The sequence below is a fragment of the Crinia signifera genome, chromosome 19, assembly GCF_055691185.1.
Source record: "Crinia signifera chromosome 19, ASM5569118v1, whole genome shotgun sequence".
Taxonomy (NCBI): Eukaryota; Metazoa; Chordata; class Amphibia; order Anura; family Myobatrachidae; genus Crinia; species Crinia signifera.
Genome location: NC_139226.1, coordinates 22,376,948 through 22,391,812, shown reverse-complemented (window position 1 = coordinate 22,391,812; position 14,865 = coordinate 22,376,948).

Below are 14,865 nucleotides of genomic sequence, written 5' to 3'. Positions count from 1 at the left end.
GCTGTACTGTCATATAATCAGGCCCCACCCCCAAGGTGTGAAATCCCATTAGTTGCCAGTCAACAGATAGGGAGTGGTGTTAAATTATGTAATTCCAGTTTTTCGCCCCACCCCCATTACACTGTCTCTCGGGTTTTACTGGATTTATTTTCAGCCTGCCCACTTCAATGTGAAGTGGGAAAGATGCGGATGCATACGGTAGAGTCTCCTACATTTCCAAGGCTGTGAGGGACTACTGTAAAAAAATGTGTGCCTCCCTCACCTTCAAGGAGGGTAGGCAAGAAATTTCTGGCAGAAGAACTGGGCATGAATAAAGCTGTACTGTGATAGGTAAAATAATATGCGACATGCAAATTATGGAAAATAAACTTTTTGTTATGATGCCACCATTAAGCTTTTAATTGTATTGCAATTTACAGTAAACCAGTGGTAGCACCAGACGAGGGGCTGCACTACAGTATAAAATACAAATAGGGAAGAAACACCAGCTGCCATTGAGTCAGTTTGTAATGGCAATCGGTGGCAGTTGGGGTGACTCCGCTTTTAGAATTTTTGAATTTGCTGGAGCCTCTCCTCTGAAGTCGCCACTGATTTTAACATAGAATACAATTAATAATATCACTATTTATGCTCTATTCTGCTTTCAGGACACCATCTGCTGTGCAATATGATCTCTCGGACTATCAGACGTTCTCTAATGGGACTGCACCCAATAATGACTACAGTTATTTCCAAATATTTCCAGTGTTGGCAATCCTTCTCTACAGTATCATTTGTGTTTTGGGAATTGTAGGGAACAGTTTGGTTATCTGGATCGCTGGATTCCGGCTAAAGACAGTCAGTGCCGTGTGGTTCCTTAACCTGGCCATAGCTGACCTCATATGTTGTATGTCTATCCCATGTAGATTTGTAAGCTTTTACTATATTACCGATTTTCTCATGATTTTTTTATGGTTTATGACCACGTGCGCTAGTGTCTATTTTTTGACCGCCATGAGTATTGATCGCTGTGTTTCCATAATGTGGCCATTTTGGTCCAAAACATACAGAACACGTAAGTTCGTTTGCTGCATTTCCGCAATAGTTTGGGTGGTGAGCATCATCCTGAATTCTCCTCATATAATTTTTAGCTATGACATATTTTATTTTAAGGATTTCGACATCATAAGATTTGTCATTGTGTTTATTGTCCCCTTTTCTGTAATTCTAATGTGTTATTGTCTAATCTGTTTCAAACTTAGAAAAGTGAAGACACCAAGGAGGAAACAGCGTCCCTATAAGATCATCACTGCCGTCATACTGTGTTTCTTCATCTGCACATTTCCATTTAACTTTTTACCAATAGTGGTAGAAAATGGTTATTATATAGATAACAAAATAATTCACATTTCTGTGTGGTTGATTTACTTCAACAGCTGCATCAATCCCGTCCTCTATGTCTTCGTAGGCCAAAACGTTAAAGATATTGTAAAGCAATCACTACCATCCAGACTGGAAAGGGCTTTACATGACTGATATAACCAGACTTGTACAGGTCTATTATCTAAGGTGCAGATTTTGAAAAATGTAGATGTTGCCCGTAGCAAACTATCAGATTGTACTTACTCATCTTGATCCTTCTAGAAGATGATAGCTAGAATCTGATTGGTTGAAATAGCTACACTTCTAAAAATCCACACTTTATTAAATACTGTATATCCCATAGAGATGAAATTTCCCTGATTTATTAATTATAGATACAACATTATGTTCTTTAAGTTTGGATGATTGTTACATGTTCTTAAAAAAACAAAATCTATACAAAGAACACACATACCGTAAGCTTGCTTCTGTTCTGAAATAAGAGATACATGAATATAGTCTACTTTGAAGTATATATGTAGAACTAGCTTACATATGATACAATGGGTTGAAAGTGAAATTTGATCATATTAACTACAGTCATTAATACATGGAACTAAACTTTCTGTGGTGCCAGAGTTACAGTATGTGTCCTAAAGAAAGGCAATGTGGATTAACCAGTGGCCAAGGTGATACAACACAATTTATCATCACTGATATATCGTATAATAGATCATGTGCCGATCCTTACTCTAGGGGTTGGCTTAGATTATTGCATGCTCCAATTAATATCTAATTGGATCTATCAATCAGAAACTCCGGTACCTAAAATGCCTTAATGAACAGTTAGGTTTACATTGTTTTCTTTCATTTAAAATAGAGTTGCTATTCAAGTTTATATTCTGTATTATATTTACATGAATTTGTATATAATAAATAAATAGTAATAATGTATATAATAATGTCTCAATATGAATTGTGCCTGGCATTAAGTTAGTGTTTGCCATCTACCTCTCCCTGAACTGATACAACCCACGGTACTGTATATTATCACGGCACCCGATTTCATGTAAATCGTATGCGATATTGCATGCGATATCCCATGCGATTTAGCGGCCAATTTGCATGCGATTTGCAGCCGATTTGATCCACGATGCGATTTACGGGGCTATTTGCATGCAATTTGCGGCCGATTTGCTGTAATTTGGTTTGATTTGCATGCTATTCCATCCTTGCACATCCCCGCTATTCAAGTCAGTCCGAAGCGTGGCGAGCGCAGCGGTACGCGTCCTCCCGAACCTGTTCATATCCACACTATACACATTGGCATGGAGTCAATTTTATATAGTGTGGCGAGCGCAGAAAGCCACCGAGCCCGAAGCGTGGTGAGTGCAGCGAGCCCCGCGAGGGGACGTGAAAAACGATCCCAAAGCATGGCGAGCGCAGTGAGCACCCCGAGGGGACACGGAATACACGTCAAGTAATCAGTGTTCCCTGGCAGGGCTCACTGCGCTCACCACGATCATTTTTCATGTCCAATCGCCAAGCTTCAGGCTCGTGGCTCGCTGCGCTTGCCATCACTTTGAAAAATCAACTCCACGCCGACATGGATAGTGGGGGTATGACTTGGATAATGGGGGTGTGCAAATCGTGGCAAATCGCATGCAAATTGGCCGCGATATCGCATGCAAATTTATGTACATGCAGTTTGCGCCGTGATAATACACAAGTACCTAACCCACACATCTAAGGGCCCAGTTCCTGATGATGATCCAATCAACTGATCATTAATACGTTGGGGGATCTGCAAGATACAGCATGTTAGGAATCACAGACTTACCAATTCCAACCTCAAAAATATCACAATAGGTGAGTCTGGGATTTTGAGCATGTTTGATTTTGACAATCCCCTAAACCAAGCATTGAGAAATGACTTACCTGACATATACGGTCCCCTTGCAATTGATATTGCAGAACATAAAGTACATTCGCTGTGTCCTATCTGATCAGATATAAATCTACAGTCCTAATCTTCATAACAACAAACATTTTGTGATAACTGTAATTTCATGTGAAAATTCGTTGTGTAACTAAAAACAAAATCTTTTTTTCTGTACCAGCCAATTATAATAAAAATAATTAAAAAAAGTTTCCCTCCTTGTTCTTTACTAAGAGAAGAGTACTGTGCATATTAAGAAGCTCAAACGGGGACAGAGAGGTAAGTCATATGTATAGTAAGTTGTGTAGGGAGATCACTAAACATATACAATATAAATAAGTGTGAGTACAAACTATGTCGCAAAATAGGAGATGAAGTGCTACTTTTATTCCATATATGGATATTATTATCGGTACTTGTTTCCTAGCACGGCGACAGAGATTTTAATTGTATCAATCGGGCCCAAAAAAATTGTGCGATGCGATTGACGCGATTTTTACATTGGAACCAATGTAAAATGGTCCCTGAGACCCTATTTTACATTGGGGCCAATGTAAAATGCCCCCCAGAGCCCAATTTTAATTGTATACCCACCCTGATGGGTCAAATGCCACCCCATTGTTAACGCCACCCCACGATGAACGCCAACCCGAAGCATAGCGAGTGCAGTGAGCCCGCGAGGGGCGGCAGTACGCACCCTCCGACCTTTTCATACCCCCACTATCCAGGTCGGCGTGGAGTGGATTTATATAGTGTGGCGAGCGCATTGAGCCACCGAGCCCGAAGCGTGGCGAGTGGACGCGCATTACTTCACAGGTCTTACGCGTCCCCTCACCACGCTTCGGGCTCGGTGGCTCGCTGCGCTCGCAACACTGTATAAAATCAACTCCACGCCGACGTGGATAGTGGGGGGTATGAAAAGGTCGGAGGACGCGTACCGCCGCCGCACGCTTCGGGTTGGCGTTCATCGTGGGGTGGCGTTAACAATGGGGGGGGCATTTGACATAAAAATTACCCATCAGGGTGGGTATACAATCAAAAATCGGGTACATTGGCCCATTTAAGATTGTTCCCTATGTAAAATCAGGTCCATCGCATTGGTCGCATTGTATGCCATTATACTGGCATACAATGGACCTGTTTTTACATAGGAATTTAACATTGAGTGCAATGCATTCAATGTTAAATCGCGTCGGTCGCATCGCATGCCATTATAATGGCATTATAATGGCGATGGACATGATTTTCTAATTGTCGGAAAAGGCTAAAAATAGCCTAAAATCGCGTCGGTCAGGTCCCATCGCATACCTTAACTTAAGGTATGTCATGGCCCACGATGGGCGCCGTGCTAGGAAACAAGTACCTTATTATCTACTTTTACAATTTCAAAATTGTAACTCTTGAAAGGCGAAATGCGCTAAAATCATGACAGACCAAAAGTTTAAGTGCTTGCTGCAATCGTAGTTATTCAGTTTATGCTTTCCACAACCACAACTACATCTATACTGATTCAATACAGTAGCCACAGTTAAAATGTTCACTCATCTTCAGTTTTCTATTGTTCACAGTTTTTTTCTTTCATGTTAAGACGTTAAACATTAAAATCTATTCTGGTGCTGGAGATGTTTTGTATATTTATCAGTCAATTTATAATATCTAAAATTTTTTAGAGTTACCTGCAAATGTGAGTAAGAACTGGCCCCATAACCAGATTAAGGGGGGGGGATACTAAACCCCGCCCACCCGCACTGTCAGGGGGCCCCCAGCCTGAACAGAATGACATCACTGGTTTTCCTGATTCCTGTCACAGTGTGTAGGTAGCACCAGGGCCGGCCACTGGAGGGCGGTACTGAGCCGCCGAGGAGGAGAGGTACCATAGAGATACCCATACCATAGAAACTAGGATGCGCCACGGGGACAGGGAGCAGGTGATAAAGGAAGCGCAGCTCCCCCCCCCCCGGAGGACACGTGGCTGCGGGCGCACGCTGCAGTGTCGCCCGCACCCCCACCCCCATCCTGTGGTGCAGTATCGTCCGCACCCCCCGCCCGCCGCCTGCTGTTCGCTGCCTGCCTTCAACTGAAATCTCCCCTGCAGCGGGGACTGGGAGCAGGGGAGAAAGGTAGCGTAGCTTCCCCCCCCCCCCCCTGGACACAGGGGTTGCGGGCGCACGCCACAGTGTCGCCCGCACCCCCACCCTGTGGTACCGCTGCCCGCTGAAATCTCCCCAGCAGTGGGCGGCCGGCGGGCGGGCGGGTGGCCGGCGGGTGGGGGATTTGCCTGGGGCGGCGGGGAGGCTTGCACCGGCCCTGGGTAGCACAGAGGCTGCTACTAATTCATGCACGTAACAAGATAGATGGTCATATTGTAGATTTTATTTTGAGTTTGTTTAAGTTGTCTTTGTTTCCCAACAAGAAAACATGATGAAATAATTGGCTTTCAATTGGGTGGAGTTATAAACAGTATATTGTGCAAAATACCCAGACATTATTAAACTATTAGTTTAAATGTAATATACATAATCTATACCTCCCAACATGACCCATTCCAGGAGGGACTATATCCACTCTACCTGCACTAATTTATGATTGCTTTCATATGTGCGAAATTCCTTAATTACAAATGACATACTGTAGTTCAACACAGGTGACACTGATTGAAAGGGAAGTCCAGATACAGAGATTATTGTCCCTCCCGGAACGAGTCATGTAGGGGGGTATGCACAATCTAATAATATACACCCCCCCCTTTCCCCTGGGTCACCCTGTTTTAAGTGCCTCGGGCCCTCCCAAGCCTTAATCTGGCCTGGCTAGCCCCGCAGACTGGCGATAATCACAGATTATTGGCAATCTGCATATGTATGGCATATACACAAGCACTTCAACTGCAGTCACATCCCAGCCTTTTTGACCCGAAAAATTATCTTTGGGTTTGCTGAACACAAAAATGAAAGTTGTTTTGTTTTTTTGGGTCAAATTGTCTCTAATTCTTGAGATAATAGATGCCCTCAATTGCTATGGAACTGCACTGTAATGTGGGATACTGTAAACATTCTAAAAAGTAAGACAACTATCTGTACTAGGTGTTTGCTTTGTGATTATTCTAGAATAGCCCTCGTCCATATGTAAGTGACCAGCCAACCAGATGACAGCTGGTTATTGAGCAGTTTGCTCTGCCTACTGTGTTTATATTCTCTCTCATCCATATAACATAGTGCTGGCCAACCAGTTTTCAAGATGTACTAAATGTCACCTTTTCCAGACCACCTACAGTAGCTTGTGCACAGGTGTTGTCATACCAGGACTGTTACCCATGAATTTTTCTATGCTTCTGGATTAATTACACAGATGATGAAAAGATCTCCCACCACCTTGAATATACATGTAGTCCAATCCTTTATTATACAGTATGTATATGGGTCTACATGGCTATCTCAATTGCTATTATTAGTTACAGTGAGTTGGGTACACTAATAGAATAACATTGAATTTCATTTTACACGTTTTTTTTTATTGCATTCACACCATTTGCATAACAATAACATTTACTTAGGTGTATATACAGTATATATAGCAGCCAGCATCCCGATGGTCAGGATTCTGGCATTCAGTATACCGACATTGGCATCAATAGCAGGCAGGGCTAGGGTGAGGCTGCAAGGGGGGTGGTTATACTGTAGAAAGGTAGGGTCATGGGAAGGGGAAATATACTTACCTGATGCATAGGCATGGGCACCGTGGCCCGGGTGTGCCCAGGCACCACATAATGACCAGTAACCCCCCCCCCCCCTCTGCCGCCACCTTGAGCCTGTAACACACAGGCTTCCCGGCCTCCTGCCAGGTCTGTGTGGTGGCCACCACCTAGTAGGAGGCAGATACTAAAGGTACAGCAATATCTCTAGTGTCTGCCGGAGGAGCGCAGTGTACCCAGTGCTACCCGGAAGTGTGGATTCAACGAGCATTTACCCCCTCCCCGCCATGGCAAATAATATGTAAGACCCCTTGGCAACGAGCAAGTAAGACCACTTGGCAACTAGCAAGTAAGTCCCCTTGGAAACAAGCATGCAAACCCCCTTGCCCCTGACAACAAGCATATACAGTAAATCTCCCTGGCAACAATCATGTAACCTCACATTGCAACGAGCAAGTAATTTCCCCTTGCAATGATCATGTAATATACCCCATGGCAAAGAGAATGTAAATTCACCTGGGCAATGAACATGTAATCTTTCATGGCAACTAGAATAAAACAGCTGTCATGAGAGGGAAATAGCCGCATGTGATGCCCCCCTCTCTCCTGGACCCGGTCGGCGCACAGAGACAGCCATCGGACCCACCGCAAATCCAGCGTCTCTCCCTGTGTGCTAATCAGGAGGTGGAGCCTCCACCTTGAGGCTCCACCTCAGCCCACCTGCCCATCGTTCCCTCTGGCATTTGTCAGAAGTCCCAGATGGCTGTTCGACCCTGCCTTCAACCACAACTTAATGGTAGGCATCTAATGTATGTAATTGTGAGGAAGTATGCTGGCATCAGTGCCAACAAAATAAAAAAAAAAGAGAGGCGCTCCATCTGTATGACATAGAAACTGGAATGATCAAGTTCTACAAAATATGTGGCATGTACATAGAAACACTAGACCAACCGATCCAACGTAAAAAATGTTTTTCCTTTGACAGTACTGAATGGGCTCTCCACAGACAACTACTTGACTACGCTGACTCACGCCACATGTAATTTCTCAGATCACCCCCATATCAATCTATACAAATTTGGGACTTGTCTCCTTTTGAGTAACTTCCCCCCCCCCCCTCCTTACCCTTTCATCTCTTTCCCTTGGTATGTTTGACCTACCCGTACCCCTAGTTTAAGTTCTTATATTTATCTGGCATTATCATTTGTATTTTTTGCCTCTTATCTATATGTTCTCGTAGTATATAAGTATTCTCTTGCTAACTCCAGTTTTTGAGAGACAGACTTTATACTGTACCTCCTTTTGTTCATGCAATGTTTATAGGAGAAAAAACACAATTTGATTTTGAGTCTGTTTTCTTCAACATTACTTGTTTTCACATTCTAGGATCATAATTGTATGTATACTGTATTTACAAAAAAGATACTTTTTCATTTAAAATGGATTAAAAACAGGGAAAATTCAAAGCAACGTGATGACAAATGTGCACTGCTTTGTGTAGTTTTTATTGTATATGTTTGTATTTTCCAGGATTCCAATTAAAGTGAAAAGAAGACCACGTGGACTCTCGGTTTGAATGATAGAATGTTATATATCAATGCAACAGATTATGACTTTGACTATGATCATATGTACATTTATTATTACCTCTTATATTATTTATGGCTACAGTATATTGTGCAATTTCTGGGAGGAGATGCAATAAGAGATTAAAGGTTCCCGCACCGTAGGTAGCTAGCAAAGAAGATGCCATGGAAGTCTGGGAGGAGGCGGTGGCCACGCAAAAGCTCTAGAAGGCTGCAGCCACCCCAGGTGAAAAAACGAAGAAGACAATGTGGAAGTCCAGCCTCTATCCCTCTCTCTCACTTCCCCCTCTCTCCTCTTCTTTCCCTCTCTATCTGTTTCTTTTTTCACCCTTTCTCCCTCTCCTGCTGCATTGGATATATCACCTCTAATAGAAAAGGTGGCCATACATCTACAGATTTATTGTCAGATCTGGCTGGTTGGAACAAAAATTTGGTAATTTCTGAATGACAGGTTGGCAGTTTTTTAGCATTTCCAAGCAAATGGTCAACTGTCATTTGTTCTAATCCTTTACCAGCTTATTGATCCAACCAGCCAGATCTGACAATTAATCTGTAGGTGTATAGCCAGCTTAAGTTAAGCGATGAGGCAGCATTATTTATCTTACATTATACCAGATGCAATGTCTTTCTCTGTAGCTCCTCCCTAATTAACCACAGTTCCACCCACCTCTGCCCCCCCCCCCCCCCCGCCCTTAGGGTTTCAGAACCTATTTTTGTACAAAAATAGCAATATATATATATATATATATATATATATATATATATATATATATATATATATCGAAAAGGACCACACTATGCGCACAATGATACTTGAGGGAGCTGCTACCCTGATAGGGTCCCCTGTTAGATGGGACCCGGTACAGAAATGGGAAAGAAAGGGGGGTTTCAGGGTGCGCTTAACCTTTCCTGATTGAACAGAATCTTTCAAGTAAGTAAAACAATTTAATATAAAACTGCCCTAAGGGCATAGCAGTGTACAATAAAGGTTTGGTACAATTACAGTGAATCACAATAAAAATGATATCTTTTTATACAAATGATGTACAATCACAACAAGTGTTTCAATATGCCCATAAGCCCAACGCGTTTCGTCATTTGCATGACTTCATCAGGGGCACGATGTGATAGTTGAACAAGATGATCACACTGTGAATCATAATGCATACATATAAGTATAATAAACATTTCAGAAGAACAATAGAGTAAATCATTTTTTTATAATATAGAGGATGAATTTAAAAAAGGAGAGAGAGGGGAGCAGGGTGTGGAGAATGAGGACAAAATAGGTGTGTTCGAAGCACATTTGGAACAAAATTGATCGTTCACATACCAATTGTAAACTGAGACAAAATTCTCACAGGCGGTAAAAAAGCGAAGGTGATTCTTAGGTAATGTTAATACAAACGACCAGAAATCCTAAAAACACAATCGATACAGTCCTCAATATAATATCAATATCAACACAAATCTGGTCAATGAATGGGTAATACATAACACTGGTTGCTGTATATAATATATGGAATGATAGCACCTCAGGCTCTTTTAAGCGAAAGAAACGGCCTTCAAATATTATAGGTATAGTTTTTTGCTTGACAAGTCCACAGTTGGTATCTAGTGGTGATGGGAAAAGGGGTTTATGCAAGTGTATCTTAGTGGGGAAAAATATATATATATTTTTTCCTTATTTTATTAAAAATATATATATGTATATTATAATATATAAATATATGTGGACATTTAGCGATATGTATGCACACATATATAAAGTTAGGTGAGCAAATATATAAAGTTAGGTGAGCAAATATGATTTTAAATAGTAGCAATTCCCCTTAAAGTGCATTTTAGGGTCCCGTAGGGTACCATATATTTAACAAGTTCAGGGGTGCCCATAGGGCAACAAATATTAGTTACAGAAAAAACAAAATCTATCGAACAGTGACTTCAAAGTTAAAGTTCACCAGTGCAAAAAAAGTGGTAATATGGAAGAACTTACTTGTGATCCAATAGATGGGTGTACACTGCTCAGCTCCAAACATGAGAATGGCTGAGAGGTGAGAGTGCTGGGTATATATAGGGAATGATCAAAAAACGTCACTTCCTGTGAAGTGAAATTTTCTTTTTTGGCTGAGAAGCACACTATCCTACTGAGATGCTCACAAAGATGAAGTCACAGCATAGGTCCACTATGGAAAACAGAATTTAGGGCCTAATGCCACACTCAAGGGGTATCCTACTGAGATGTCCACTAGGTGCAACTCTAATCCACAGAAGAAGTTGTACCATCAGTTACAATAAAAAATCATGAGGTTTTCCGGCCTTGGAATTGCTGATCGTGCGGATACAAATAATATCAACAAGCCGCGTAGAGTTTTTGTCTCAATGTTCCTATTGAGATAGCAGCAAATTGGAATATCAAATAGTGTACTGTGAGGAACCACAAGGTTCAGTATGTGTATTTATATAGGCACAGTCTTAGAACAATGAATGCGGGACATTATTACATTGTTACCAGACACCCTGGCTACTGTTGATAATCACAAGTTCTGGACATGCCCAGCCAGCCCCTTAATTTGTGAATGTTTGTATTGTGAGAAATATGGTTAGAATTGTATGAAAGATGCCCTGTATTGCAGCTTCTGCCAGTGGGTGAGGGTCCCGCGTGGCAGCACAGGAGTACAAGACGGTGGCCCTGAGTCAGTGTCTCCTCCTACTGGGTGGTAGTTAGGGTGCATGAGAGCAGGAGGCTGGGCTATGAGACATGATAGGTGTACAGGACGGTGCCCCTGAGTCAGTGTCTCCTCCTAATGGGTGGGAGTTAGGGTGCATGAGATCAGGAGGCTGGGTGGTAAAGCATGATAGGGGAATGTGGGCAACACAGGGTGAGTGGGTCCCCACTGGCGGAAGTTACGGGGCAGGAGAACAGGAGGCAGGGCAGTGATAGAGGTATGTGGGCATGAGAGGTAGTAAAGGTTTTTACAGAAAAGGGTTGCCCAGATGGGAAAATCAGGCGCAGTTTTGCTTATGTATGTAAATGATATATATGAACAAAAAAAACAAAAACATCGGAGCAACACCGGTGGAAGCGGACTCACAACTGCTGGAACATAAACATTCTAGAGTTTAATTTTTTGGGAGCCAATTAGTCTACCAGTATATTTTTGGATTGTGGGAGGAAATTGGAGTAGCCGGTGGAAACCCACACAAGTACTCGGAGAATATACAAACTCTGCACAGTTAGATCCATGGTGGGAACCGAACCCATGACCTCAGTGCTGTGAGGCAGTAATGCTAACCATTACACCATCCGTACAGCCCCAAGTAAAGGGGCCTACACACGAAGTGATCCCTGGGCATTTTCTATGTGATCTGACTAGAATATGCACCTACATCGCTCTGTGTGTAGGGGATCTAGCAACACTCAGATTGCTCATCTCCCCTCATCTCCCCGTGTGTAGGGGATTAAGCATCACTCAGATTGCTTATCTCCCCTCATCTTTCCGTGTGTAGGGGATCTAGCATCACTCAGATTGCTCATCTCCCCTCATCTCCCCGTGTGTAGGGGATATAGCATCACTCAGATTGCTCATCTCCCCGTTTGTAGGGAATCTAGCATCACTCAGATTGCTCATCTTCCCTCATATGCCCGTGTGTAGGGGATCTAGCATCACTCAGATTGCTCATCTCCCCTCATCTCCCCGTGTGTAGGGGATCTAGCATCACTCAGATTGCTCATCTCCCCTCATCTCCCCTCCTCTCCCTGTGTGTAGGGGATATAGAATCACTCAGATTGCTCATCTCCCCTTATCTCCCCATGTGTAGGAGATCTAGCATCACTCAGATTGCTCATCTCCCCTCATCCCCCCGTGTGTAGGGGATCTAGCATCACTCAGATTGCTCATCTTCCCTCATATGCCTGTGTGTAGGGGATCTAGCATCACTCAGATTGCTCATCTCCCCTCATCTCCCCGTGTGTAGGGGATCTAGAATCACTCAGATTGCTCATCTCCCGTCATCTACCCTCATCTCCCTGTGTGTAGGGGATCTAGCATCACTCAGAACACTCATCTCCACTCATCTCCCTGTGTGTAGAGAATCTAGCATCACTCAGATTGCTCATCTCCACTCATCTCCCTGTGTGTATGGGATCTAGCATCACTCAGATTGCTCATCTCCCCTCATCTCCCCATGTGTAGGAGACCTAGCATCACTCAGATTGCTCATCTTCCCTCATCTCCCCATGTGTAGGGGATCTAGCATCACTCAGATTGCTCATCTTCCCTCATCTCCCCGTGTGTAGCGGATCTAGCATCACTCAGATTGCTCATCTCCCCTCATCTCCCCATGTGTAGGGGATCTAGCATCACTCAGATTGCTCATCTACTCTCATCTCCCCGTGTGTAGGGGATCTAGCATCACTCAGATTGCTCATCTCCCCTCATCTCCCCATGTGTAGGGGATCTAGCATCACTCAGATTGCTCATCTCCACTCATCTCCCCGTGTGTAGGGGATCTAGCATCACTCAGATTGCTCATCTTCCCTCATCTCCCCATGTGTAGGGGATCTAGCATCACTCAGAACGCTCATCTCCACTCATCTCCCCGTGTGTAGGGGATCTAGCATCACTCAGATTGCTCATCTCCCCTCATCTCCCCATGTGTAGGGGATCTAGCATCACTCAGAACGTTCATCTCCCCTCATCTCCCTGTGTGTGGGCCTGTGTGTAGGGGATCTAGCATCACTCAGATTGCTCATCTTCCCACATATGCCTGTGTGTAGGGGATCTAGCATCACTCAGATTGCTCATCTCCCCTCATCTCCCCGTGTGTAGGGGATCTAGCATCACTCAGATTGCTCATCTCCCCTCATCTCCCCGTGTGTAGGGGATCTAGAATCACTCAGATTGCTCATCTCCCGTCATCTACCCTCATCTCCCTGTGTGTAGGGGATCTAGAATCACTCAGATTGCTCGTCTCCCCTTATCTCCCCATGTGTAGGAGATCTAGCAATACTCAGATTGCTCATCTTCCCTCATCTCCCCATCTGTAAGGGATCTAGCATCACTCAGAACACTCATCTCCACTCATCTCCCTGTGTGTAGAGGATCTAGCATCACTCAGATTGCTCATCTCCACTCATCTCCCTGTGTGTATGGGATCTAGCATCACTCAGATTGCTCATCTCCCCTCATCTCCCCATGTGTAGGAGACCTAGCATCACTCAGATTGCTCATCTTCCCTCATCTCCCCATGTGTAGGGGATCTAGCATCATTTAGATTGCTCATCTTCCCTCATCTCCCCGTGTGTAGGGGATATAGCATCACTCAGATTGCTCATCTACTCTCATCTCCCCGTGTGTAGGGGATCTAGAATCACTAAGATTGCTCATCTCCCCTCATCTCCCCATGTGTAGGGGATCTAGCATCACTTAGATTGCTTATCTCCCCTCATCTCCCTGTGTGTAGGGGATCTAGAATCACTCAGATTGCTCATCTCCCGTCATCTACCCTCATCTCCCTGTGTGTAGGGGATCTAGAATCACTCAGATTGCTCGTCTCCCCTTATCTCCCCATGTGTAGGAGATCTAGCAATACTCAGATTGCTCATCTTCCCTCATCTCCCCATCTGTAAGGGATCTAGCATCACTCAGAACACTCATCTCCACTCATCTCCCTGTGTGTAGAGGATCTAGCATCACTCAGATTGCTCATCTCCACTCATCTCCCTGTGTGTATGGGATCTAGCATCACTCAGATTGCTCATCACCCCTCATCTCCCCATGTGTAGGAGACCTAGCATAACTCAGATTGCTCATCTTCCCTCATCTCCCCATGTGTAGGGGATCTAGCATCACTCAGATTGCTCATCTTCCCTCATATCCCCGTGTGTAGCGGATCTAGCATCACTCAGATTGCTCATCTCCCCTCATCTCCCCGTGTGTAGGGGATCTAGCATCACTCAGATTGCTCATCTACTCTCATCTCCCCGTGTGTAGGGGATCTAGCATCACTCAGATTGCTCATCTCCCCTCATCTCCGCATGTGTAGGGGATCTAGCATCACTCAGATTGCTCATCTCCACTCATCTCCCCGTGTGTAGGGGATCTAGCATCACGCAGATTGCTCATCTTCCCTCATCTCCCCATGTGTAGGGGATCTAGCATCACTCAGATCGCTCATCTCCACTCATCTCCCCGTGTGTAGGGGATCTAGCATCACTCAGATTGCTCATCTCCACTCATCTCCCCGTGTGTAGGGGATCTAGCATCACTCAGATTGCTCATCTCCCCTCATCTCCCCGTGTTTAGGGG